Source organism: Amphiura filiformis, chromosome 3, assembly GCF_039555335.1.
Source record: "Amphiura filiformis chromosome 3, Afil_fr2py, whole genome shotgun sequence".
Classification (NCBI taxonomy): Eukaryota; Metazoa; Echinodermata; class Ophiuroidea; order Amphilepidida; family Amphiuridae; genus Amphiura; species Amphiura filiformis.
In genome coordinates, this window is record NC_092630.1 from 27,626,293 (window position 1) to 27,652,477 (window position 26,185).

At 37.8% G+C, this 26,185-nt stretch overlaps 1 long non-coding RNA gene across 1 annotated transcript in view; it reads right to left on the reverse strand.

Moving 5' to 3' along the window:
* LOC140147663 (uncharacterized) overlaps window positions 1-16,061 on the reverse strand; it is a 30,561-nt gene extending 14,500 nt beyond the window's left edge. The window contains exon 1 of the long non-coding RNA XR_011858379.1: window positions 16,037-16,061. This is a non-coding gene — a long non-coding RNA (uncharacterized lncRNA). The remainder of the gene's footprint in view (window positions 1-16,036) is intronic.
* Window positions 16,062-26,185: the final 10,124 nt, after the last annotated feature.

Genomic DNA, 26,185 nt, shown 5'->3' on the forward strand with positions numbered 1-26,185 from the left:
GTGACAAAGGGTTGGACATCGACCCTGTCTGGGACAACCTCCTGACCCCCGGAACCAAGGGGCGGCACAACATCTTCAAGTTTGACGTCATCAACATCTGTGACGTCATCGGAGGTGTCCTAGTACTACATCACTAGCAACAACAATCTTCAGAGCAATAACATCCGCTGAAGACGCCGGTTGACCCGGTGAAAGCGCTCCGGTGAGTGTACCAAATTCAAGTAGCGAAGAAGTATAAATTTGCTTTCTATTTACGTTTACCGGTACGTATGAATATATGGGAGTATATAAAACGGGGACCCCGAAAACGGGGACCCCGAAAACGGGGACCCTTAAAATCACCCCATAAAGTTACTGACAAATTTCTAGGGGTCCCTGTTTTTCAACTTTAGTCCCCGTTTTACAGATTGACCCAGGGTAATCTGTAAAACGGGGACCAAAACAAGGGACCCCTATTTTTCACTCTATTTTAGGACTGATGAGCCTCCAAATCTCGACAAAACACTCCACCATGGATATACTAATATTACAAATGTAATTTATGAAAGTAGTAAGCACTTCTTATATAATTGTCCAATATACAAAATTTTGGGGTCCCCGTGTTTAGGGTCCCCGTTTTACAGATTGACCTAGGGTAATCTGTAAACGGGGACCTTAAAATCACCCATAAAGCTTCTGACAAATTTCTAGGGGGTCCCCGTTTTTGGGGTCCCCGTTTTACAGATTGACCCAGTAAAACGGGGACCCCAAAACGGGGACCCCCTAGAAATTTGTCAGTAGCTTTGTGGGTTGATTTTAAGGGTGTCCCCGTTTTACAGATTACCCTAGGTCAATCTGTAATACGGGGACTCTTAAAACGTGGACCCCAAAGTTTTGTATATTGGACAATTATATAAGAAGTGCTTACTACTTTCATAAATTACATTTGTAATATTAGTATATCCATGGTGAATATTTTGTCGAGATTTGGAGACTCATCAGTCCTAAAATAGAGTGAAAAAATAGGGGTCCCCGTTTTTGGAAAACCAATTCTGATATTTTTGTGAGCATGTTTGTGGATATTTAATTTTGCATGTTAGCATAATGTCAGATAAATGGTAAGGATAGTGACATAGTGTTCCTTATTTTATGACATTCATATTTGATGCATTGTAACAACTTTTAACCACTGTTTTATGGTAAAAATCTGAAAACAAATGTGTTAAAACATGGAAATGGTTGAAGGAAGTAATGTGTTTTTTGAAATTTGGTTAATTATTAAAATGACATAGAAAATGTAAGTTTTTGTATGTTTGTATACAACAATGTTAGCCTAGGCAGTGCATTAATGACATGATCATATTTTACGAAAAATGGTGTCGGAATGAAAATCTATCATGTTTTGGTTGAAATCAAGATTAGGTATGTGATTGAAAATCCTAAACACTTCTTGGTTAAACACATTGTCATTAACATGTGATGTGTTGAACAGGATGTTTAGAAACTAAACCCTATAGTGTCCAGGTCAACTAAACTTTATAGTTTTTAGTTTCTAAACATGGTGTTGACTGCGGTAGAAACTAAACGTGTCACAGTGTGTAATAAGTGTAACAGGTAACTAAACATGTCACAGTGTATAGTTTCTAAATACTGCGACATGTTTAGTTTTTACAGCAGTCAACATCATGTTTAGAAACTAAACGCTATAGTGTTTAGTTGACCTGGACACTATAGGCCTAGTGTTTAGTTTCTAAACATGGTGTTGACTGTTATAGAAACTAAACACTGTGACATGTTTAGAAAATAAATACTGTGACATGTTTCATAAGTGTTACAAAAAGGTGTTTAGAATCTAAACGCTTGAATTTTGCAGTGTATTAGGAGGGGTGTCCAGATTTAGAATCTGGCGGGTATCAAGACTGTATCACTGTTGAGCAAATTGAGTTATTAAGGTCAAAGGTCACACGGGGGATTGAATTTGAAAATGCTTTCATCAAGTTATAAAATGTCTTATTATGTTGTTCGACTGGTCTCAAGGTCCCATTAGATTCTCATGGGGTGGGTGGCACGGGAGTTTGGGTCGGGCGGATTTTTTTTCTTTCTTTTTGCCGCACGTTAACATGCAAATTTTCCTGCTCGCTGCGCTGGCAACATAGACCATTTAAGGTTTGCAAATTTGCGTGTAAAGGGGAAGGGCACATATTTTTTGGCGGGGATAGGGGAGGGGGGGGGCAAGCGATTTTTGGCAGGCCGAGAGGGGGGGGGCTCATAATTATTGCACAGCTCCTAATTAATGAGATAATAGGTCCAAGGCTACAAACTCAAGGGTCAAGAATAATGGTCCAAATCAAATAAAAACAGAATCAATTTATTCGTCTCTACAAATGAATACAAATATACAGACTTGACATTTAATATGGAATATTTAGCATATTTCGCATAATTCCAAGACTGGTCTGGAATGGGTCTGCATTAACTGCACGGGGTAAATATTAATTGGGGTGTATCAGGAGATGGTGTAAAGTAATTGTTTGACAGAAAATGGGCTTTCCATTCGTTTACATTATGGCGCTCATAATGCAGTGAATTAGCCTCAAATGGCGGATTTAAAGGAGACTGAATTTGATTTTTGTGGGGGCAAAATTTCTGAATTTGAGCAACATTATTCTGATATTATCAAATCTATTGAGGTTTAAGGTGATTTTGCTGAACCGAAATACCAATAAGTGTTCGTCAGAACTGAAATGCACTTGTAATCTACCAGTTTTGAAAGTGGGAGGAGCTTTACAAAATATGGCTCTGAAAAGTGGTACGCACTCAGAAAGTTTGAATGCCCCCCTGGGGCCAAATGTTATAAACTTATTGTACACAAAGAAACAGCGTGAGTTCATTGGACAACCAAGAATCCATGCAGTTGCTTTGTACCGTAAGTTTATAACATTTGACCTCAGGGGGGCCATTCAAACTTTTTTTAGTACGTACCACTTTGAAAAGCCATATTTTAAGCTCCTCCCATGTTCAAAATATCAATACATTGCAAGTGTGTTTCAGATGTGATTAATGCCAATTGCTGACTAAGTTTAGGAAATATCACCTCAAACCCCTATACATTTGATAATAACAGAACAAAGCTCAAATTCAGCCATCCTTAATCCGCCATTTTAGGCGAATTCGCTAAATGTGAGCACCATAATGCAAACTCATAAAAAGCACATTCTCTATCAAACAATTATTTTACATCATCTCCCGACACACCCCAATTAATATTTAGCCCGTGCGGTTTATGCAGACCCCTTCCAGACCAGTCTTGTAATTTTGCGAATAAATATTCCATATTAAATGTCAAGTCTGTATATAATTTGCTATATGAGAAGTCATCTTATCATGGGCCAAGTTCAACATTCTTACATTATAATTAGTTATGGTTTGATACGGATTTGTGTGATACACACAGATTATAATACTCCCCAAACCAGAAAAAATACGGCACTTTTTGAGGGGATTCAAAACATATTAGCAAGTTCTGCAAAGTGAAACACAGCGCTCTCCTAATCATTCATTTTGTACTAACTGCAGATCAAAGACGAAGTTCCGTATTTTACTCATTTCTTGACCATTTCTTAATTTCGCCAATAACACGCATTTCAGGCATGTTTTCTGACAAAAAAATCAAAGACTTGGAACAAGCTCTGATTCAAAATCTTGATTATATGTTGAAAATTATGCTCTAATTTTTACCTTTTTTGTGTTACTTTAATTAAATGATTGGTTGTAAGAATGAAACATGTCTTTTCCAAAAATTAGAACGCATAAATTGAAATTTAGTCTTCGTATAAAGTCTTAAGACTTGATTGTTACAACATGCATGTTTTTGGCCCTTAATTCAATAATATTGCCAGTAAGAACTAATGATTATAGGAGCTATGTTTCATTTGGCAGAAGTTGATAATATTTTTCTGGAATGTGGAGTATAGTAGAGTTTTCTGATATGGACCCGGACTCCGAGACTACATGTTATCCGTATGATACCCAAAACCGAACCTAATAACATTTTTATCATATACTTTGCACACTCAACGAGGAAAACTATTCACGAGTGTAATTCTTGGCTGGAACACTGACCCATGCCCGTCTATAGACTTGCTAAAGTCCTTTTGGAACTGATTTTTGTGTTATCTTTTCATATACTACTAAGGAGGCAATCCAAATCAGAACTAAAATATACGTGAGGTCACTAACGTGTCACCAAAATGAGTTAATATAACGCGTGATTTTTAAAAATTTCAGAAACTCAAAGGGGCCATTGACCCCCACTCTGATGCCCACTGCGACAAAAAAAGTAAACGTGCAGTGATTTTTTGTTGTCTAAAATAGCCCCTGGTCTCTTTCCACTTGGTACTCCGCACATCGTCATCATCCCTATATCTTCGTGTTTAAAATTGCCGTGATACAACGAATCCTCTCGTTTTTTAAAAGCTACGCATCGCGATTTTGTTCGAGATAGGCCGAGCGACTCAGGCTAAGCATACCATGACTATCATATGAGATACCACAGCGTTTCTATATTCTACACATAATTACGATTTGTGCATGCTCTAGTACCCCATATGATGTTTCTATTACAAGAAAAAAAAATAGTTTTCAGATAAAACCAGGGTTTTTGTTTCCAGTACACTCACTCGAAAAGCAGTAGGCCCTACACTAATTAGCGGGGCCTTGCAGCTTGCTGTGGATATCTTTTACTGCATTTTTAATGTAAAAAAATTGAAATCCAATGTAAAAATTGAGATATATTTAATGTTGAGAATGACAATTATACTTTATAGATAAAGGAACGCGTTTAGCCCATTTAGTTAAGTTCCAGGTGCACGTCCTATAACACAATACATATCCTAAACTTTCTTTATCTGTGTCAATAATAGAATATTGATTTCAACGGAGTATTGAGCTGTATGGAAAAAATATTTATAATACAGGGTGTTGACACTGTGCTCCGAGAGCAGCTATGCATTTTGTCAGCGATGTGTTGTTCAATTGGGAAGTAGTGCACAAAAGGTCCGCTTATGAGCCGGTCGAACCCCTAATAAATCCTGGCTACGGGCCTGTGCAGGGCCGCAGTGTCGCCTATCCTGACTTTTTCGTATCTCCTTATTGCGCTTCATCCCCCTCAAAATCAGTCTCCCCTTTACTCAACGGCCCCTTCTCTCTCTTCTCGTGTTCTTCTCTTTCTAGTATTTCCGCCTCTTTCTCCCCCGCCCCTCACACCGACACCGCCTGGCTAATAATTATTTGGTGCAGAAGGGACACTAAAATGAATACACGGGATCGATACACGTGAATTGCTATGCACGATTTTGATATCAGACGAAAATCTTCTGATACCGCTAGAATGCGCTTTGAAAATTGGCCGTGCGCTTTGAACTCAAAATTTGTCCATTTTATATTGCGTTGGTCCTGTTATGGACTACAGCGTGCAGCGTGTAGTACAGCTGCACTCACTGTAGGCAGTATAAAGTCGATGACCATTGACCTCAATGGGGTATACAAGCTTAATCACGCACAACCAAGATCGATTACCCGGCTATTGTGAGTAGCCTTAGTTATGTCCCTCGACTAATTATTAGTTTAAAAGAGCTTTAAAGGTTTGAACCAAATGGCTAATCGTGGCTGTGGATTTAACCTACCATGGCGATTCCTGCCATGAAGATATAGGGTCGATGACACTGTGCCCCTCCCACTCTCACTTGTTCAGTCTGTCAGTCTCAAGTTCCCATCCCTCTTTGCAAAATTTGTCAGTATGATCAATGACTGACAAAAATCAGCTCTGCCAAAAATAAACATTTAAAATAAACTCGTGTTTTGCATGGGCAAGGTATTACCTTCGCTTGAATGCAATTCTTTGCATGTCAATATAATTATAACGTGACTACCAAATCGCCACTTGCACGCTCCATTGGGCGACATTTGGCAATTTCAGTCTCTCGTTTCATCGACAATATGACCCGCGACTTTGGCTAAGTACTTGGCAACATGGTTAGTATATATTTCGATGCTAGATTATTTTCACGACCCACTCCCGCATAGGCGGAAGCGCCTATACACCGACTGCAAGTTAATTGAAGCCGTACAACTTTTTGGGAATTTAAGACCGTAAAATTAGATTAGCACCAACCCTCTCATCTCAAGTTTTCATGTCAAAAATTGACTTAACTCATCAAACCGAAATCAAAAATTCACTTCCTTCAACTTTTTAGTGAGCAACAAAAGACTAGAATAAAAGGATTGTTCACACATACATCAAGCTAACACTTCAAAATAAGCCGGGCAATATAACAATGAGATCTGAAACCGAAAACGAAAAAAGAACCCCAAACTGAAAAGATAAAAGACCCATAGTATGAGTATTGAGACTTCTTGAAAACAAAATGGGCCAGAACACCGAATATTGGATGGTACAGAGTTCCAGTGTGTTAGAGCTGCCAAAATATTGTCAAATTCGCCAGAAAAATGTCAGGTTTATCATTAGAGGTTAAAAATAGAATAGAGGTTATCCGTGATCTATAAGTTGCATATATCCTATCAACGACTGCTATACCTTGTTTAGGACTTTCAAAAGAAGTACCTGCATGTGCAACCATGACTGCTTCAAAATAGCCCGCCAAAGTCATGCAGGTAACTCCGAGGTCGTGCATTGAATTAGTTTGAATGAGGAATACTACGGGAATCAGCGCCTTTTATTAGAAGCCACGCATGAGTAAAGTTGATAACCTCTATAGATAATAACAAGACAACGTCACAGATGAAGATCATGTTTCATAATAATTTTGCATTGGTATTTTAAAAAGTACCTGGAATACTGGCCATTTGTTTTATGTGTGGAATAGTTAACCAGGTGGGAAATATCGGTATTTCTTGGTAAATACCACCAACTATATTCTGGGAAATTACATGAAATATTCTATAGGCTTACGTTTTTTGGGTAGATTCTTGGCCTCCATGTTTAAACACTTCTAGAAACATCACTGATTAAATGGGTGCCAGTTTTTTCATTAACATTTAGAGCCTCCATTTTGAATTATTTCAAAATGGCCACCAATTTGTAAAAATAAATTACCAATTAACCACAACTGTTCATTCAAATGTCATACAATATTTATTATATTTTATCTAAACTCATGTTAAAGGGTCACCGATTCATTGTAAACAAAATAAGTACACTAGAAACACTCTAAATTAGCAAAAATCCAAGATGGCCGCCATATTTTAGGCTTTTTACGTAAAATGTCATAACTTTTGAACCAATGGACATAGGAAGATGCTTTTGATGACTAACCATATGTTTTGGCCTATGAGGATTCCAACAATAAGAACGTATTTATGATTGGAACACTTTTTACTAGAGTAGAGTCCAATCTTTCGATAGAACTGTATCTACTTCACGTGCTTGGAACGATCTACCTGTTGCCGTCAAAACGTCCGCCTCGCTTCCAACAAGTACGTTGAAACTCATCACTTTGTTTTATTGTTTGCTTTCCATTACTTTCTTGTTCTTTGAATTATGTATTTTTTACATTTTTGTACAAGCTTTGCGCCTCCTGGGAAGAGCGCAATCATTAAATGCTATGTAATGTAATAATGAATATGCGTTACCAACGTTACTGATTATTGTCATTGCTTCAATGATCTTCTAGATCTGGGCCAATCTTGACCGGAGCTGGAGCAACCTGAGGTGAAAGAACCGTTAGTAGCTTATTGTCTAGGTTTACCACCCCAAGGTCAAGAGGGTCAAGATACGTTGGGTTCAATAACATATAGGCTACTTGCGCCAGATATTAGCCTGACAAAATCCTTGCTTGCTCAATGTGGACTCCACTTGGACAGAAAAGAAACTCTTCACGTCCACGTAGAACTTCATCGGATGTTTCATCCCCTTCGCCAAGACAAGCTAATGCTATCAGAATTGCGGGGCTTGCCTCATGAAAGTTACAAAGCATCCATTTTCCCTTTCCTTGGATTTGTCCTGTTGTATCACAGCCTGTGCGAGCATGCCAGTTGATCAAAGCTGCTGATTTCTTTGGGCCAAGCTTGCCATAGGCTGCAGGGAAACTTTGCACCGTCTTTGGCATGTATTCATGACTAGCAACAATATCTAGTAACAAATCCTTTGTGCTGTTGCTGGCGAGAACCATTAGGCGGATGTGCCCTATTTAGCGTTTTCTTTGCATATTTAATTACTTTCTTTTTTCCCACCCGATTTACCAGGTGAAAAGTCAATAAAATAATTAAGCTAACGTTAAATAGGACGCTTCCACCTAATGCATATTGTTGTCTTTGATGCTGTTGAGTCTTGAACGATGTAGGATTTAGTTCTCTTCATCGTACATTTCCGTCATTCTCTAGTCTGTTCCTTCAGTGATGCTTTCTTTGTATAGTTGTCAAATATAACTTGTACTTGACAATATCCTCGAGCCTTTGAGTCAATGAGTGTGACAAACTGTATTTCTCATATGGAGTGTCAACTTTCATATCAATGTTGTAATGGACATATGCTGCAAACAACATTGGAACATATAGTTTGAGGTGTTGACCTTGAAGGAAACAACATAATGCACTATTTGCCAGATTGCTGGTTATTGCCCGGTCATCTCGAAAGAGTGTCAATCTGGAAGAAGTAATTGGGATGCGTGAGTCTGCATACACCAACGTTCTTCTGGCACCGGATGGATCTTTCATACCACGACGGACAAGAGCACTGGTGGCAAATAACACAGCTCAAGCACAGACTACCGAGTTTGAAGCGGGATCGGAGACGTATCGTGTAGTTAGTGGAATGTGAGTAGCAAGCTATGAGGAGTTGATGGCAGTCATGAATTTTAAAATTTGCAAAGAGCTTGCAACCCCAGGCTTGCAACATCCTTCGTCAAACTCACTGACTCAAAGAGGCCCCATGTCACTTCGGAAAACGCGGTAAAATGAGCAAAATCGCTCAAAAAAGCTAAAATCTGGCAGATAAGCTTAAAATCTTGAAAATGGTGGAAAAAGAGGACAGATTCTGATAGGTTCTGCAAATAATGTTGGCGATTTACCGCGTTTTCCGAAGTGACATGGGGGCTGTTACTTGCCGATGATTTTACATGCAGAAACTCACACAGGTGATTAAACCATTGGGCTATTCCAGTTGAAATCCATACACCCCCTATGGGCTATCTCCAAGCCCAAAAGTAATATGCTATTTACGAACCTAAATATCAAAACGAGAAAGATTTTAATGTTTTCTTTTTTCCTTAATTTTCAGTGCTTTGAAATTCATAGGAGTAAAAATATGGACAATTTCGAACACAATATTTTTTCACCCCCCCCCCCGAAAAACCCACCCACCATGCCCCCCCCCCATCATTTGGGCAATTTTGGGCATCATGACCTCCATCTAGGGGTGTATGCATGTCAAATGGAATAGCCCAAACGTGTGGCAGTCAAATTTAACACTCACTCACTCACTCACTCGGACGACTTCTGTCGGACTCCTACGATGGCTCTCCAGATGTGTCTGTCCTGCATGCAGCTCCGGATTTCGTTTGGTTCCTGTCCAGTGTCCTCACACAGAAGATCTACATAGGTCTTGCTCGGTCGCCCCGCACTTCTTTTGCCATGACTGGGTTTCCACAACACTAGGTCTGACACCACCTGCCCTGTACTTCTTAAACAGTGACCAGCAAATTGTAGTCTCCTTTTCCTGATTTTATCAGTTACCTTTGGGAGTTCTCCATACAGTTCTTTATTTGTGGTATGTGTCCTCCAGCTTATATCAAGAGCTGATCTAAGTAGCCTGGTGTAACAACCATCCAACAACTTGCGGATCTTTGTTGTCACTGTCCAAGTTTCTGAACCATAGAGCAGGATGCTTTCTACTGTTGCTTGGAAAAGCTTGACTTTAATCTGCCTTGGTAGATGGGATTTCCAGATTTTAGTGAGCTTATTACATGCCCTCCATGCCAGTGCTTTCCTTGTTTTGATGTCCTGCTCGCTGCTTTTGATCCAAGCTCCAAGATATTTGAAGTCTTTTACAACTTCCAAACTGGTTCCATCTGCAGTTCTTACATCCACTTCAGTCTGTTGATTGAATACCATGCATTTTGTCTTTTTGGTATTCATGTGCAGACCTACTCGTAAAGCAGCTTTCTCTATCCTTTCCAGTAGCTCCTGAGCTTGACTGGCAGTATCAGAAATTAATGCTATATCGTCAGCAAAGTCCAAGTCAGTAACACATAGCGGTCCAACCCTTCTACTGCGTCTGGGATTGGCTGTAAAGCCTAGATTCTCTTCTCTACCATCTATAGCAGACCTCATGCAATAGTCTAACACAGTTATAAAAAGATAAGGAGCAAGAGTGTCCCCTTGAAGAACTCCTGCAAGGATGTTGAATTCCTCTGTTTCTCTATCAGGAGTCACAACTTTTGCTCTTGTGTTCTGGTAGGTGTCTTCTATGGCTTTCACAATTCGTCGGCTGTATTCCATAGTGGCGTATAGTGATTTTTGGTCATTTTTTTGAAAATTGGCACATATGTCTTTAATGATGTTCTCTTTCATTTTTTCTAAGTCTCATCAGTCATAATTAGCTAATTAATTAGTAATTAATTAATTAAATGTGGCGTATAGTTACAAAGTGACATTTTTCGTATTCCATAGTGGCGTATCGACCATACGCCACTTTTTATACACATTTTATAATTATGAAATATCGGCAAAATGAAAAACATCGTATGTCATAGTGGCGTACGCGTATCGGACCTATACGCCACTATGGAATACGATGTTTTTCATTTTTTTTTATATTTCATAATTATAAAATGTGTATAAAAAGTGGCGTATGGTCGATACGCCACTATGGAATACGAAAAAGGTTAGGGTATTGCGTTTTGTTCGTTTTCCATAGTGACGTATAGTTTTATTGTCAGTTTGCCAGCAAAAGTATGTATTTATTTCTTTTGAAAAATATATAACAATAAAATCTATTTAGTTTACTACAGAAATTTCACATCATTTACAAAATATAATGAATGTCTGATTTACACAACTCGATTTTAAATTGGCATTTCTTCAAACCCGATTTTCTCGAAAAGTTGTTTATTCGCGGCGCCCCACTATACGCCACTATGGAATACGGACGACGAATTATGGTGGGTAGTCCATATGCCTTGAGTATTTTGACCATTTTCCCTCTAAGTATTGTATCGAATGCTTTCTTAAAATCAATAAATGTCATTACTGCAGTGAGATTTTTGTCCTGAATTCCTTCTATTATTCTTCTAAGTGAAAGAATCTGGCATACAGTAGATCTGTTTTCTCTAAATCCGCATTGGTTTGGTCTGAGTTTGGTGTCCATATGTGGTCTTATCCTTTCAAGCAGCATGCGATTGTAGGTTTTTGCTACAATAGAGCTAAGGCTTATACCTCTGTAGTTTGCAGTGTTGCTGAGATCCCCACTTTTTGGTACAGGGATAAGGTTCATTATAGACCACTGATCAGGTTTTTCGTTGCTAAGAAATGCTTTGTTGCAGAAGTCAAGGATAATTTCATCCAGGTTGCATCTTTTTATGACTTCTGGAGGAATTCCGTCTTCACCAAAACTTTTCCCTTCCTTAATGGCCTCCTTTGCCTTTTGATATTCTACTTTGTCAAAGGGATCAGTTCTGATTGGTAGTTCTTCAAAGATTGTGGGTATATCTTCATCTTCATCAGTCACAACTGGAGGATCTCCAAGAAGTTGCTGAAAGTGATTGAATCAGCTTTGGATCCTGTCTTCTTTAGTATCCCCCTTTAACCTTCCATTTCTTGACTTTTTTTCTACCACTGATCTCGTTTACAAGGTCCCACGCCATCCGGTGCTTATGACTGAGGTTGGCCTCTTCAAAGTCATTGAGCTTCTTCTCTAAATAATCAGAATTTGCCTCTTCATATGCATCATCAAGGGCTCTTTTGCTCTGCTCAAATACATAACAGCTTGACTTGTCATTCTCTATGACATGTTTGTCATGTGCCTCCTTCAGATGATGTCTTGCTTTCTCGACTCTCACGTCATAGCAAAGCGCATTTTGATTTTTCTTCTTTTGGACACGTGGTAACAACTTTGCAGCAGTATAGCTATATCTTGTGGATTGGTCAGTACCATCGTCTTCCTCTGTTAGTGCAGTAAATCTATTTCGCACTTCAATTGTATAGTTTTCCTGCAGATCTGGATCAGAAGCAAGTTTGTTCCAGTTATATTTTACTCTCTTTGGAGGTGATTTGCCATTTGCTCGGAGACTAAGCCTTATATTGGCTGTTGCGATTCTGTGATCTGATCATATGCTGGCAAATGAGTTATAGGCCTCAGAATTGATCACGCTATTCCTCCATTTCTTCCTGACTAGTACATAGTCAAGCTGTGCTTTATACCCACTTGGCAGTTCACATGTCCATAATTTTGTTGCCCTCTTCTGAAATGTGGTCTCCGCATGAGTACCTTCCCGTGCACCTTAACATGAAGCACCGTCAGTAGCTTGTTAGCTCTTGCTGTCTAGGTTTCGCCACCCCAAGGTCAGAGGGTCAAGACAAGTTGAACATTACACCACCATAAAAATAATTGGTGAAGATCTAGAAGATCATTGAAGCAATGACAATTAGGAACAATTAATCAGTAACGTTAACACCCCTGATTCATACATTACCTTACGTTAAATAGCATTAAAAAATGTGCTTTTCATATTTCCATGGAGGCGCAAAGGGCATACAAAAACATAACAAGACAGTAATGGAAAGCAAATAATTAAACAAAGAAATGAGTTTTAATATACTTGTAACCAATTAGAAGTGGGGTAGATGTTCTATTGGCAGCAGTAAAAGTGTCCGAATCATAAATATCTTGTTATTATTGGAATCCTCATAATGCCAAAACATATGGTTTGTCATCAAAAGCATCTTCCTATGTCTATTGGTTCCAAAGTTATGGCAGTTTACGTAAAAAGCACGAAATATGGTATGCTAATTTGGGGGTATTTCTAGTGCTCTTATTTTGTTTTCAATGAATCGTTGAGCCCTTTTATATGAGTTGTTATAAAATATAGTGAATATTGTATGACATTTAAATGAATAGTTATGATTAATTGCAATTCTTTTTCAAAATTGGCGGCCATTTTGAAATTCAAAATGGAGGCCCTAAATGTTAATGGAAAAACTGGCACCCACTTTTATCTTAATCAGTGATGTTTATAGATGTGTTTAAAATGGGTGCCAAGAATCTACCCAAAAATTTGCTTTCTTTACGTAAGCCAACAGACTAAAATACTCAAGAATTTTCAGCTGAACTTACTTTCAAAATGTATGTTTAATATATAATGTAAATAATAGCATGCAATATGCTCAATGGAGATTACATCACGACAATCAAACAATCTATATTCAGTTGAACTTGAAATGACATTGAAATATTTTGATGTTTAAACAAATTATTTACCTTACCAGATCAGATAATATAGGCCTACATTATTCAATAATAATATACATATATTATGCCCATATCATAGACCCTAAAAAGGTGTTTTTTCTGTTTTGGAGACAAAGTTGATGTTTTATACATCAAATACATCAATTTTTATCCGCAAGACAATATATGATAGGATATTATCTTTGACTTCCCCCATGGTCCACATAAAAGGTGGTTTTATACACAGACCCTCAACATTGGATCCCTTAATATCAATGTACTCAAAGCAAACATCACGCATGCCGCTCTCCAGCTGATAACAAGAATATGGGTGTAAAATACTAATATTTATGGAACTTTGGCCACTTGGGGTGATTTCAATGCTATTTTGTTGATAAGAAAGAAATGGCCAAGTGTTTAATTCAAAAGAAATATCCTGAATTTGCCAAAATGTTACAAAACTCGCCGTAAACTATCACCTCAGTATGTTTTCGGTTATATAAAGCTATATAAACAGCACAAACAGTCAAACATTTGCTACAACACTGAAAAAGTAGGCCATTATGTGAAAAAGTAGGCCATATTACCACAGTGGCCATAAACCAGGCAAATACAGTATTGAGCGACGACGAACCACACTCGCCCAGAAAGCACCTGTTTATCAAACTTGGAACGAATTGCATTGATGCCCGCATTTATGTAATCGCTAATTTTTTTCGACATTAACACTGAAAAACACTTTCCCCACGTAACTGGGTATAAAATAATACATGAAAATGTTATTAAAGGGCATACATATTTCTCGGACATCATCATATCATTGGAAAACTAATAAAATGAGGACAATGAAAATAACTGCTTTTTTGAGAAAATTAGTCGTTTAAAATTGATATTCCGCAAAAACCAACTGTTTTCTTCGACCGAAACAGGTTTGTCCTTGAAACTACAGTGACGTCATGATATGAACGTTGTGAGAGAATGGTCAACACTGTCAATGCGCAGAACGTATTATGTTGTTTCCGGGTGTCGTTTCCATCAGTAAAAACTCTGAATTAACAAATTTTATGGTTTTTGCATGGATAAAATCAGGCACATTTCGTCTTATGTGATTTTGACGTGTTTCTCCCTTTTAAACTCCCATAAATTTCAAATCAAAGTGTAAGCATTGAGTAGCTGTCAGTTTGTGGCTAAAATTTCGCGTTCAGCTTGCGACGTTTTAAAACGTTTTAATGCATGCTTTTTCCAGCATTTTTTAGCTTTGACAGCTAGGTGCAGAATAGGGCCTACGATACACGTAGCAAAGTTCTTTAAGGGGATACTACACCCCTGGCCAATTTTGTGCCTATTTTTGCATTTTTCTCAAAAATTATAGCACATTGGTGACAAGTAAGATATGTATATTATAGGGGCAAGGACTACAACTACTGTACTGAAAATTCAGTGACTCAAGTTAAGTAGTTATTGATTTATTGATCAAATATTGGTTTCCCCTCATTTTTGACTGTAACTCCACAACTGTTGTCTGTGCTGAAATAAAATTTCCAGGGCAGTAGTTGTAGTCCTTGCCCCTATAATATACATATCTTACTTGTCCCCAATGCGCTATAATTTTTGAGAAAAATGCACAAATAGGCATAAAATTGGCCACGTGTGTAGTACCCCCTTAAACGTTTATATAATGACTCATAAGTCTGTTGCATTGGAAATCAATATTTCGCTGCAAAGGCTGAAAACGAGTCAGTATTTTACCAACACGATATGTCTTTTTTCAGGAGAAATACGAATAAAAAAATTGCCAAAAAGTGTCAACTTGTATTATTGTCTAGTGCAATCACATCATGGTTATTTGTGCTCAATTGTTGTCAGCCTTCATTGTATTACTGAGACTTGACAATTTCGGTCAGGGAATTTTGAATATCGCGTGTTGAGAGACGGCTGTATTAGTTCGTTTTTTGGTCAATATGAGTTTAAAATGAAACCACGTGATTCGTACTTCATAGTTAATTGTGACGTGTCATGTCAAAAGGAGACACTTTTGGGCAGGTTATGAATTTTGAGGTTTTTACATGTCTTAAATAAAGAGATATTTTGCTCCACAACGCCTTTTTCCCCAATGAAATCGGACATTGCTAAGCGAAGATATTGAGTACGGAAGTTATGGTATTATAAAATTGGAAATTGAGATATCGGCCTTTAAAAATATCATTGACAATGTTGAGAGTAGGAATTAACTTGAAAAATGTCTCATAAAATACAAGATGCCAGTTATATTCCGGTCTGAAACTATCAGACAATATTTTTAACATTGATAACATCACAAATTCGCAACAAACCCAAATTGTGAAAAAAACACCCACCGGCAGATTTTTGGCTATTTCTCCATTCATTCATTCATTCATTCATAAAAGGTTTATTCATAAATTGAATAAATTGAATCCATTTACGGTCCTGCCCAAAAGTGTCTCCTTTTGACATGGCACGTCACAATTTTCTAACATTTATAAGGCATAAAGTTGTGATTGCCTGAGATATCCTTTAAAGACTTTTTAAATTTTATAATACATCATTCTTAACCCTACTCTGTCAGTCACCCACCTGAAGCATACTGAAGCTTACTGAGAAAGTCCCGTACAGTTGATACGTCGCCTGTTGTCGTATTCATAAAACTGTTTTTATATAAATAATAGCCGCCAAAGTAAAATCGCATATTACAGGCTAATGGCAAGCACGCCCAAAAGCCAAGTGTTCAATGTAAACGTGGACTAGATTACATAAATCCATTACATAGAACGTAGAACGATTGTAGTCGTATGCCTTTTATAATAAATCGTGTCATGTATGTAAAGGTCATATCCCGGGGGGTCACTCCCATTGTGGCCTGTACACCATCCGCGATAATCAACTTTTGAAAAGCACCCTAAACAAGGATTTAACCCTTGGCAAAAACGATACCCTAAACAGGTAACACGCGCCTATTTTCACACCCTAATCAAATTTCATACCCTAAATTTCATTTCCGCGTATTAGCAATTGCAATTTTGCTACCCTTTTTTCCAATTTTTTTGACACCCTAAACACAATACGCGCGTATCGTGTCTACCCACGAAAAACTACCCTTTTCCGCGTTTTTATTATCCCGGATGGTGTACAGGCCACAATGGGAGTGAACCCCCCGGGGGTCATATCGGTGGGTCATCATGTGCACCAAGTTTCATTACAATCCAACAAATTATTTACTTATAGATCTTTTTATTCATCAGATTAGATAAGGTACATTGTTCAATAATATACATGTATTATTATGCCAATATCATAGACCCAAAAAAAGTTTTTTTTCTGTTCTGGAGACAAAGCTGATGTTTTATACATTAATATGGAGCTATCATATGCGTGGAGGCGCAATAGATTACGTAACGCATTGTTCCTTTGTGCCGATTTGATTTACCGACAAGCTATTCATCGAGAGGTACCTTTTGTTCGGGACAAAAGGGTTCCGCCATTAAATGGGTAGCTAACCTGACAGCGTATTAACGCTTTACCAGACAGGCTACTGCATATAAGTGATCAAAAGAAAGCACCCACTTGAGCGACAGGTACCTTTTGTTCTCATAAAACCCACGGGTGTGACTGAGTGTTAATGTATTTAAACTGTTATCTTCTCCTTTTATTAAAGGATGTCTCCGGCAATCACAACATCATGCCTTATATTATGTTAGAAAAATAATTATCAAGCACGAATTACATATTGACCATAAAATAAAAAAATAACAACCGGCTCTCAACACGCAATATTCAAAATCCCGTGCCGAAATTGTCTAGTGCAATGACGTCATGGTTATTTGTGCTCAATTGTTGTCAGCTTTCATTGTATTACTGGGACGTCATTGCACTTGACAATTTCGGCCCGGGAATTTTGAATATCGCGTGTTGAGAAACGGCTGTATTAGTTCGTTTTATGAGTTTGTTTAAAATAAAACCACGTGGTCATCCATAACCGATCTAAAAACTGGGCACATTTGTTCAGATTTTTATGCAAAATTGCACAGGATATAAAGCACACAGAAATATATAATTTGAAATAACATTTAAAAAATTGAGTATAAAAGTCACTGAAATAATTTTATGAAATATTGTACTATTAACATGCATGACTTGAGTAGTATAGTATCCAGAACAACTCTGGGTGACAAATGAAAATCACTGAATCATGAAAATCAGATTATGGCTCAGATTTCATTTTTGACATTGTGGGGGATGGGGTAGGAAAAAGAAAATATTTCTTGAACTTGGTATAGTGAATCCAGCACATTTTGGCCGTTGACTATGTTTATAACTACAAATGCGCGCGAAGCGGGCGATATTTTGGCCCAATTGAAGCTAAAATGGTAACATATGGTGCAAAATGGGAACAATTTTGTGCGAATAAGTCAAGTTAGACAATTATTATGTATGGTATGATTGATATTGTTACTATATGCAAGACCTTCCAGGATTCTTGGTATTAAAAAAATAGTGAATGACAATTAAATTTCACATGACCCTGTGATGTGCCCTGAGTAATTTAATTTGATGATTTATCTCTGTGTACAATTAAAATCTATTTTATGAGACATTTTAGGGATTCCCCTTTCTTGCATCAACTTGATCAAAAACAAATTGAATCATTTCTAATTTTGGATCATATGGGAATACCCCTAGAAATTGTAAAATAAAGATGATGTCACGGGATTCCCCTCAGGAAGTGATGTCAGGGGATTCCCCTCAGAAAATGATTAATGTGAAAGGTTGATGTTATAATTAAGACTTGGGAATTTCCCAGACTGCAGAATAGTAGTGTGAAGGTAGTAATAGCCTAGTTGATAGATTGGGGTTTTCCCATTGCTTGATATATAAGAAAATGTAAACACATTATTATTGTCACAGTTTATAGTGTTGATCTGGGCTAGCTAGCTAATATGCTTACAGTCCAATTCCTTCAAAGAAATGAAATTGCAAACCAGAAATGTTTTATGTAGTCAAAGTAATACTATTTGCCAGTGTTGTCGGAGAAGATCTAGAATACGTCAAAGAACGTACTTCTTCCAAGAAAGGAATATATATTCTTCTGTCGACTTGCTGAAGTCTGGTGTTTTGATTCAACGCAGCTGTCAAAATAAGTGGAGACAACTGCATCGCAGTCCTGCTTCCTGAAGATATTGTGTGAAAGGTGGAAATAGCACCAAGTTTGGAGAAAGCAGCGCAAGGAGTTTAGTATTGGAGAACGGCGCAAGGAGTTTAATATTTGGAGAACTGTACAAGGAGTTATAAATGTGTTTGGAGAACGACGCAAGGAGTTTAGTACCTGGGAGAAAGTAACACCATTTTCGTATGAGGATTTTATACGCAAGGATTTATAAATGCAAGTGTACAATGGACAAGTGAATAAGGATATATTACATCAGTCGTCCAGAACATTCCAAGAACTTTATGATCACCAAGAAAAAGAATGCTGGCTAAGTACTAAATAGATAAAGAGTGATTATATTTGATTATTGTGTATGTGCATTTGTTGTCATATATTGTACCAATAATAACGTGCTTTCAATTAAAGACTTAGATTTTGTTAGCATAATCAAACAGTGTATTTGTGTTGTGCATTCGTGTGAGTTCGGGTAAAAGGTGATTTTGGCCTTGAGTCAAGTACGACTCGTAACAACCCCCTATCAGGAAAAATAAAATCACATAACCCCCCTGTTTGTCAAAATGAAAATCACATAACCCCCCCCTACATTTTTCCCTGCCCCCCCCGCCCACATTAATAATTGTGTATTATAGGAAAACGGACAGTAACTGCAGTATGAAATGACTTTTACGTAACTTATCCTATATTCAACAATAAAAGACTTTTGCAAGGCCATCAATTTTTACTTGTTTTGTTATTTTTGGAACATCCTGTACTTTGCTGTGAGATCATGGATTGTAATTACTGATATGATGTACCCATTCTGCTGTTTCGAATGAGTATTCACTTGTGGCACCACGGTAATACCTGTGCGGTTTTTTGTCAAACAAAATCGCACAAGATGGCGATTGAAAATCCCTTTCTTTCATTCGGAACACCGCAAAAGATCATGCTGCAGAGTGGTGAATCATAGCAAAAAATTGTTAATTTTTGGTGAAAAGCCCAAAAATTGGCACAGGTGTAGCTCTTGATATGCTTAACAAATCTAGGGGAGGGCCAAATATATTTTGTCCAATATGGCCGCCATAGAGATCATCGACCTTTATACATGGAAAAAATTCAAAGTTGTTCAAATTGAGCCAAATTTCACACTTTTCACTTTTAACAATGGTTTCACCATTCCGCAGCACTGATCGCTGGCAACGCTCTGCAGGGTCTATTGTTCTATTGTTTCCGATTAGAGCGCTGACATATTGGAAAATGTTGCCAATCAATATTCATGAGAGTGTACATTCAACGTCCAGTTTGCGAAATTGGGTGAGTTGTGTTTGGTAGGTGTGAAATACATCTGACTGGGCGTTTTAATTACGTAACGAATAAAGGCATTGACATCATCGAATGGCTGCCCAGTGCTGTTATGTGTTTAGTTATTATATAGGCCTAATAATTATTATTAAATGTATTCACCATTCCTCTCTTTTCCCTTCTCTGTACTTATTCTTTCCAAGGCCTACAATTTATCACTCCCTCGCTCTCATTGTCCCCTCTCACCCTCCCTCTCTCATTCCCATCATTTTCCTTATATTTCCATTTATCTACTTGTCTTTATTATATCTTTTCATTTCTCCCTTCCTCCAGCCCTCTCTCATTCTCCATATCCCCTCCTCCCCTCTTCCTCCCTCCTCCCTCCCAAGACTTCTCACAGAGGTGAATCTGCCCTCCCCAACCCCTCCCCTCTTTGGGTACGCCACTATTTCTATACCAATCTCCTTCTTAAAATAAAATTAAATGGAAATTTCTTTAAAACAACCTTTATAGGCCTATACTTATACTTACATGTATACGTATAGCGATTACCATTATAGTGTAATATAGATATATGGACTCGACTGGACATGGCAGCCTTCATACATTCTAATGTGTAATCGATCAGCAAGAGCATTCAATTTATTTAAATGAAACGCCTAACGTCAGATGGGTGGTAAAGATGATTGCATCGACAGCTAAAGCCTCCTTATAGACATCAGACCCACACAAGCACACATTTGGGATACGTGAGTACAATGGTACCACTTTACACATGACTGCCCTTACACATGACTGTAGTGTGGTCACTTATTGATACTCGCCTGTTGTGTAGAACGTTAATATGATGCCGGATCAGTGACCAATTTAATGGCGGAACCCCTTTATTCGAAACAATGGTACCACTTTTATGAATAGCCTGTCGCAACTTCTAATCGGCATCAAACGAACAAAAGATTATATAATCTATTGCGACTCTATTTCTATTTAAAAGCTCTTTGATCGCTGGTATTTAATATTGAAAATTCCTGCTTTTTACTGGCAGCACCATAAAATAATTGTCTGTGCGGTTTTGAAGAAATCGAAAACCGCACAAGATGGAGGCATCCAGTGCGAATTAAACGCCCTCTCTATCCTTTTTACTGAAATTTGGTCAATTAAAAGACCACCTCTATTTATAATTTAAATCAAAAGGACCTCTCTATTTACAATTGAAAATCCCTGCTTTTCACTGGCAGCACCATACAATAATTGCTTGTGTAATTTTGAAGAAATCGCAAACCGCACAAGATGGTGGCGATTTACGTGAACATCGGTTAAGTCTACAGCCCCTTGAGAAGTATGGCCAAAATCCGATTGAACTTGAAACAAATAACTCACATTTAACCACATAAAATGGAGCCATTCGACCACGATGTTCTTGTGAAATCAGTGCATCCATACGTTGCGCCAGCGAAGTGGTTATGTAACTCCCTGGTAACTGGATCACGCACCTTTTGGAATTGATAGTACATGCCATAGACTTTGAGTTGCGATCTTTTCGATCGTGGTGTAAAACTCAAAAGCGTGATCCAGTTAACATGGTGATAATCGGATTACACGTAACACTTCGCTGGCGATGTGGTTGTCGATAACTTAGGTTACTCCTTGCTTTCTTGCCCTGCGGGGCCATTATATATTGGAACTCCATTAGTTGCAAGTGAAGTCCGGCATGCTGTGAAAGTGGCCGGGCGGTATTCGAAACATTTTATACAGGGAGGTGTCACACAGACTTCCGGATGCTGACTTTCTCTGTAACTACTTTTTGCTGTTTTGCCAATTTGTCACAAAAACACCCAGAAAACGTTTTGAAGAACACCTTTGCTCAAATGCCCATCCCATGGAAAGCCCATCCATCCATATACTAGTATCAAAATCGCTGAAAAGGTATCCCAGAACAGTGGTACATACCCGTATACCTTCAACCACGGAGATCACCCCCCCCCCTAGAAGTGCTCTTAAAGTAGAGGATATGGAGCTAGATGTATTTGATGTGCATAATGAAAGTGCTACTGCCGCTGAGCTATAAGGAGTTCAAAAGTGTATTAACCCCCAAAGAGATTGGTCTTTTTCGGCTTGCTGAGGTATGGTTTAAAAGGTTCAACAGTCATGGCCCCGTCAAGTGAGCAGATTTGATTAATAATATTCTTCTGTGTCATGGAATGGCGAAAGTAGCACCATTTTGTGGGTCATCTGCAGCCAGTTGTCTTTGATATTTATACAGTGGACTTTGCCAAATATAAATTTGGAACTTGACATTACTTCAGAGATTCGTCTGGAACTCAAATGAGCGAAAATGATCAACAACAAGACTGCCAAATAAGTAGTATAACACAATAATGCTGGTTTCATACTTTCTGCCGCTTTCGTGACGCTTCATCATGTCACTTGAACTTTTCTGCAAGCGGAGCGGCATGCCGCTTAGTGACAGCGGCATGACTATGAACATGATGAAAGCCAATGTTCCTCTCAACATCGCAAAAATCCATATCATGTTCTCAAACGTCAGAGCGACACAGTCCCGAGTTGACTTGAATTGAACTTCTAGCGAGTGCCGCTTGGGCAAAGCGGTGGAGTGATCAATATATCGGCTTGCCGCTGGTCAGCGCCACCGTTTCTGGTGCGACTGCGCAGTGAAGCAAAATCGTCGGCAGAACGGCAAGCGGCAGGAAAGTATGAAACCAGCATAAGATCTTTATCTGTATGTGTGTAATTTATATTTGCGACCATTGCCCATTATATGATACATCCTGAACTTAAAACTTACCTTGTTTGAATATAGAACAGTGCATGTGTTAATTGTGTGAGTGAGTGAACCTGGGAAAAATGTTTTCAGTTTTCAGTCTTTCTAGATCATAATATAACATTAACAAAAATGGTGGAGAATTATGTTTATTGTACCCCCCCATCCCTCCATTTTACATTGCTGTTATCTCCCGCCCCAGATAATTGCTGGTTCTGTCACTGCATGTTATGTCATAATTCTGGTAGATGTACAGTTTTGTCTATCGTAAACTCTATAAAATAAATCTTTCTTGTTCTCTGCCACAGTATGACAAAAGAATGAGGCGTTTTGCTTCGCCGCAAAATTCGCATACTTAATTATTCTGTTACCACGGCGTTCAGTGATCACATTTTTATCACTGCATTCATTGAAGATATTTTGATTAAGCTCACGAAAGTGTTTTAAATCTTCTTCAAAATTTGGCCCGTATTGTTTAATTCGTCGCCACAACGTTTGATTGAAATGGCGGTACAATAAAACGTCAGCATGGTTCCATGCTCGTATTTTCTGACGCAGTTCATCTGATAGATTCCGTCTTGCTTCACGAAAATGTTTGGGAAGATACACAATATCCTCATAGCTCCAACAGAGTTCTTGTTTCAAAAGCAACAGTGATTCATCGAAATGTTCCATTATTAGAATTAAGTCAAATTCTTTAGTTAAATTATCAATTGTCTTATTTATGGCAGTCTCATTGCTAAATGAGTGGGCTTCTAAACCCAAGTCATATGACTGACTATTTTGTGAATAATGCCATCTTCTGCCCATTACTTTTTCAAATTTCATCTCGCGAAATTTATTGCGATAATAATCGGGCTTTTTCAAAAAATGTTCAATCCACTGTTTTTTAGGTATTTTAGAAATATTCAGGATAGCCTCTTGAAATAGAAACTCATCAAAGGCTGATTCCCATTGTGTACTTGGTTCCCGTAGAATGGAAATATACTTTGTACCAGTCTTCATGAATCTGTCCATTGCAGTTCTGTTATAGCGTACGTGGATAGTCAACATGTCATAGTTGGTATACTTGTCGTAATCACCGTCAGACACATTTATAGGAGGTAGAAAGAAATTTTTGGGACTCTGTTTTGCATTCATAGGGAGAAAATAGAAGTGACCGTTTAGTGGAGAAATTTTGTTAAACACGAAGGAGGAGTTATGAAAGAAGCCGAATCTGTGGAAGATTGTCTGCAGAGTTGTGCTCCCTGTCTTGTGTGTTTTGATGAATACAACTTGTTCAGATGGAGCGCATCTGGCCTGAATTGGCTGAGCATGCAGAGTGGGTTGCCTGCATGTAAGGAAATCACAATAATGAGGTTCTTAACAGAGGTAGAAGGCTTGATAGATAATTCGCCTATTACTAACTCAATATCAGGGAGCGTGTTTAAAAACTCCGCTGGTTGCAATGATAAGATAAAAACTCGGTTAGTTTTGCGGGGTTCATTATCGAACCCCGACGGTTTTAGCTTGTATTAATATTATTAACATAGGCCTACTTGTTTGTGATATTTTAAACGTTTTAGAATTTCAAAATAATCGCATTCAATTACACGGTTGACAACGGAAATTTACTGAATTTAGAGAACGCGTGGCGCTCACCGCTTGCGAATATGATACTTACGGAATATGCATACGTTGAATATCAGCATTGAAAAAATATGCGTACACTATATACATTATACAGCATATGATTAATGTCTTTGGAAATCCATTCTTGATTATTTTCTGAAAATTAATAAAAAGAGAGCATATAGAATGAAACAGAAGATATACAGTCTGCCGGTTGAGAAGGCTATAATCCCCTGTCGTTAAGCACATATTAATTGGATTACGTAACTGATATGGTCCTGTAACTGCCCAGCAAACACAAAAACGTTTTAAAAACGTTTTAAATAAGTTATATTTTGGCTTTTGGTTTAGGTAAAAACGTTTTAATAACATTAAAATGTCGGGTTATATAAAGGTCATGACAACGTTTTAAAACGTTATGTATGAAAACACACTACAACAATATTTTTAAATGTTTTCAAAAAATGTTATTGTAAACTATTTTTTGCAAACATTTTTGCCAAATATTGTGTCAATACTTAAATAACATTATGTTAAAATATTTGAACCCAGCAAACACAGAAATGTTCTTAAAATGTTTTTTTCAAAACCTTTTAAAAACATTTAAATGTCAGGGTTATATAAAAGGTCATGAAAACGTTTTTAAACGTTATTGAAAATATTTTGGGCAAACATTTTTTGCAAAATATTTTTCAAGCCCAAAATAACATTCTGTTTAGAATGTTTTGTATCAAGTTTTCAAGAATGTTTTGGAATGTTATTAAAACGTTTTTATACCCTTTATATAACCCGACATATAAACGTTTTTGTAAAACATTTTTGTTTGCTGAGCAGTAGATTATCAAAAATGTTTCTTAAGGTTATGAAAACGTTTTATACTCTTAATATACCCTTTATATAACCCGACATTTAAACGTTTTCTGGCAACCTTTTATAACCTTTTGCGAATGATGTCGAAAACGTTTTGTGTTTGCTGGGTGCACTATTGACGCTGACCAGTGCTATAAACAGTGGCGGCGCTACGGATTTTCCCCACCTTCGTGGCAAAACCCCAAAATCACGTAAATGTCCACCTTTTGCGCCAATTTTGCCCCCCCTGAAATTCACTTCCCCCGAAAAAAAAAACATCCTGACGCCGACACTGGCGGTAAACAACACATTTTGAGGACTAAATTAAGTTAAAAAGCAATCAAATTATGATAAAGAATTACTTTAATCATCAACAACGTAAACTTGTACCCCGACTTAAATTATTGCAATCGGTCACACAACAGTCGCGATGTATGCGAATATGTTTTGCACATAAACCTGATCAATTCACTTTTTCAGATTTTGGTTGAGACAAGTTTTCTAGAAATTCAGAGAAAATTGCAGGACGAGATGTTGTTGCGCACGAAAGAGAAGCACGTTTTACAATCGCTATGGAAAATCACAGCCCAGTATAATCATTGATCTCAATGGGTTTCACAACGAGCGAGATGCGTGCTATACGTTTTGTACACAGCATGTTCAATTCGGCACAGAAACCGTGGCGAAAACAAGGGTCAAAAATACCTTTTAATTTGATTATAAACTTCCCAATTTCAGATTAAGGTTGAGACATGTTTTCAAGAAATTCATAGAAAATTGCAGTTAGGACAACACGTATATGTGAGCGAGAGAGGAGCACTTTTTACTATCGCTATGGAATATCTAGACCCAGTAAAATTCGAACACACGAAGTAAATTTCTGGGGTTGTGCACTTGTTAACTGGGTCTGGTTACGTTCACATAAAAGTGTAAAAATGTGTGGCGTTGTTGTCTTTTTGATATTATCTTACACTTCCCATAAGGTAGTTTTTCAATTTTCTGTACTTATTCGCATGTGGTTCCACATGGGTCGATA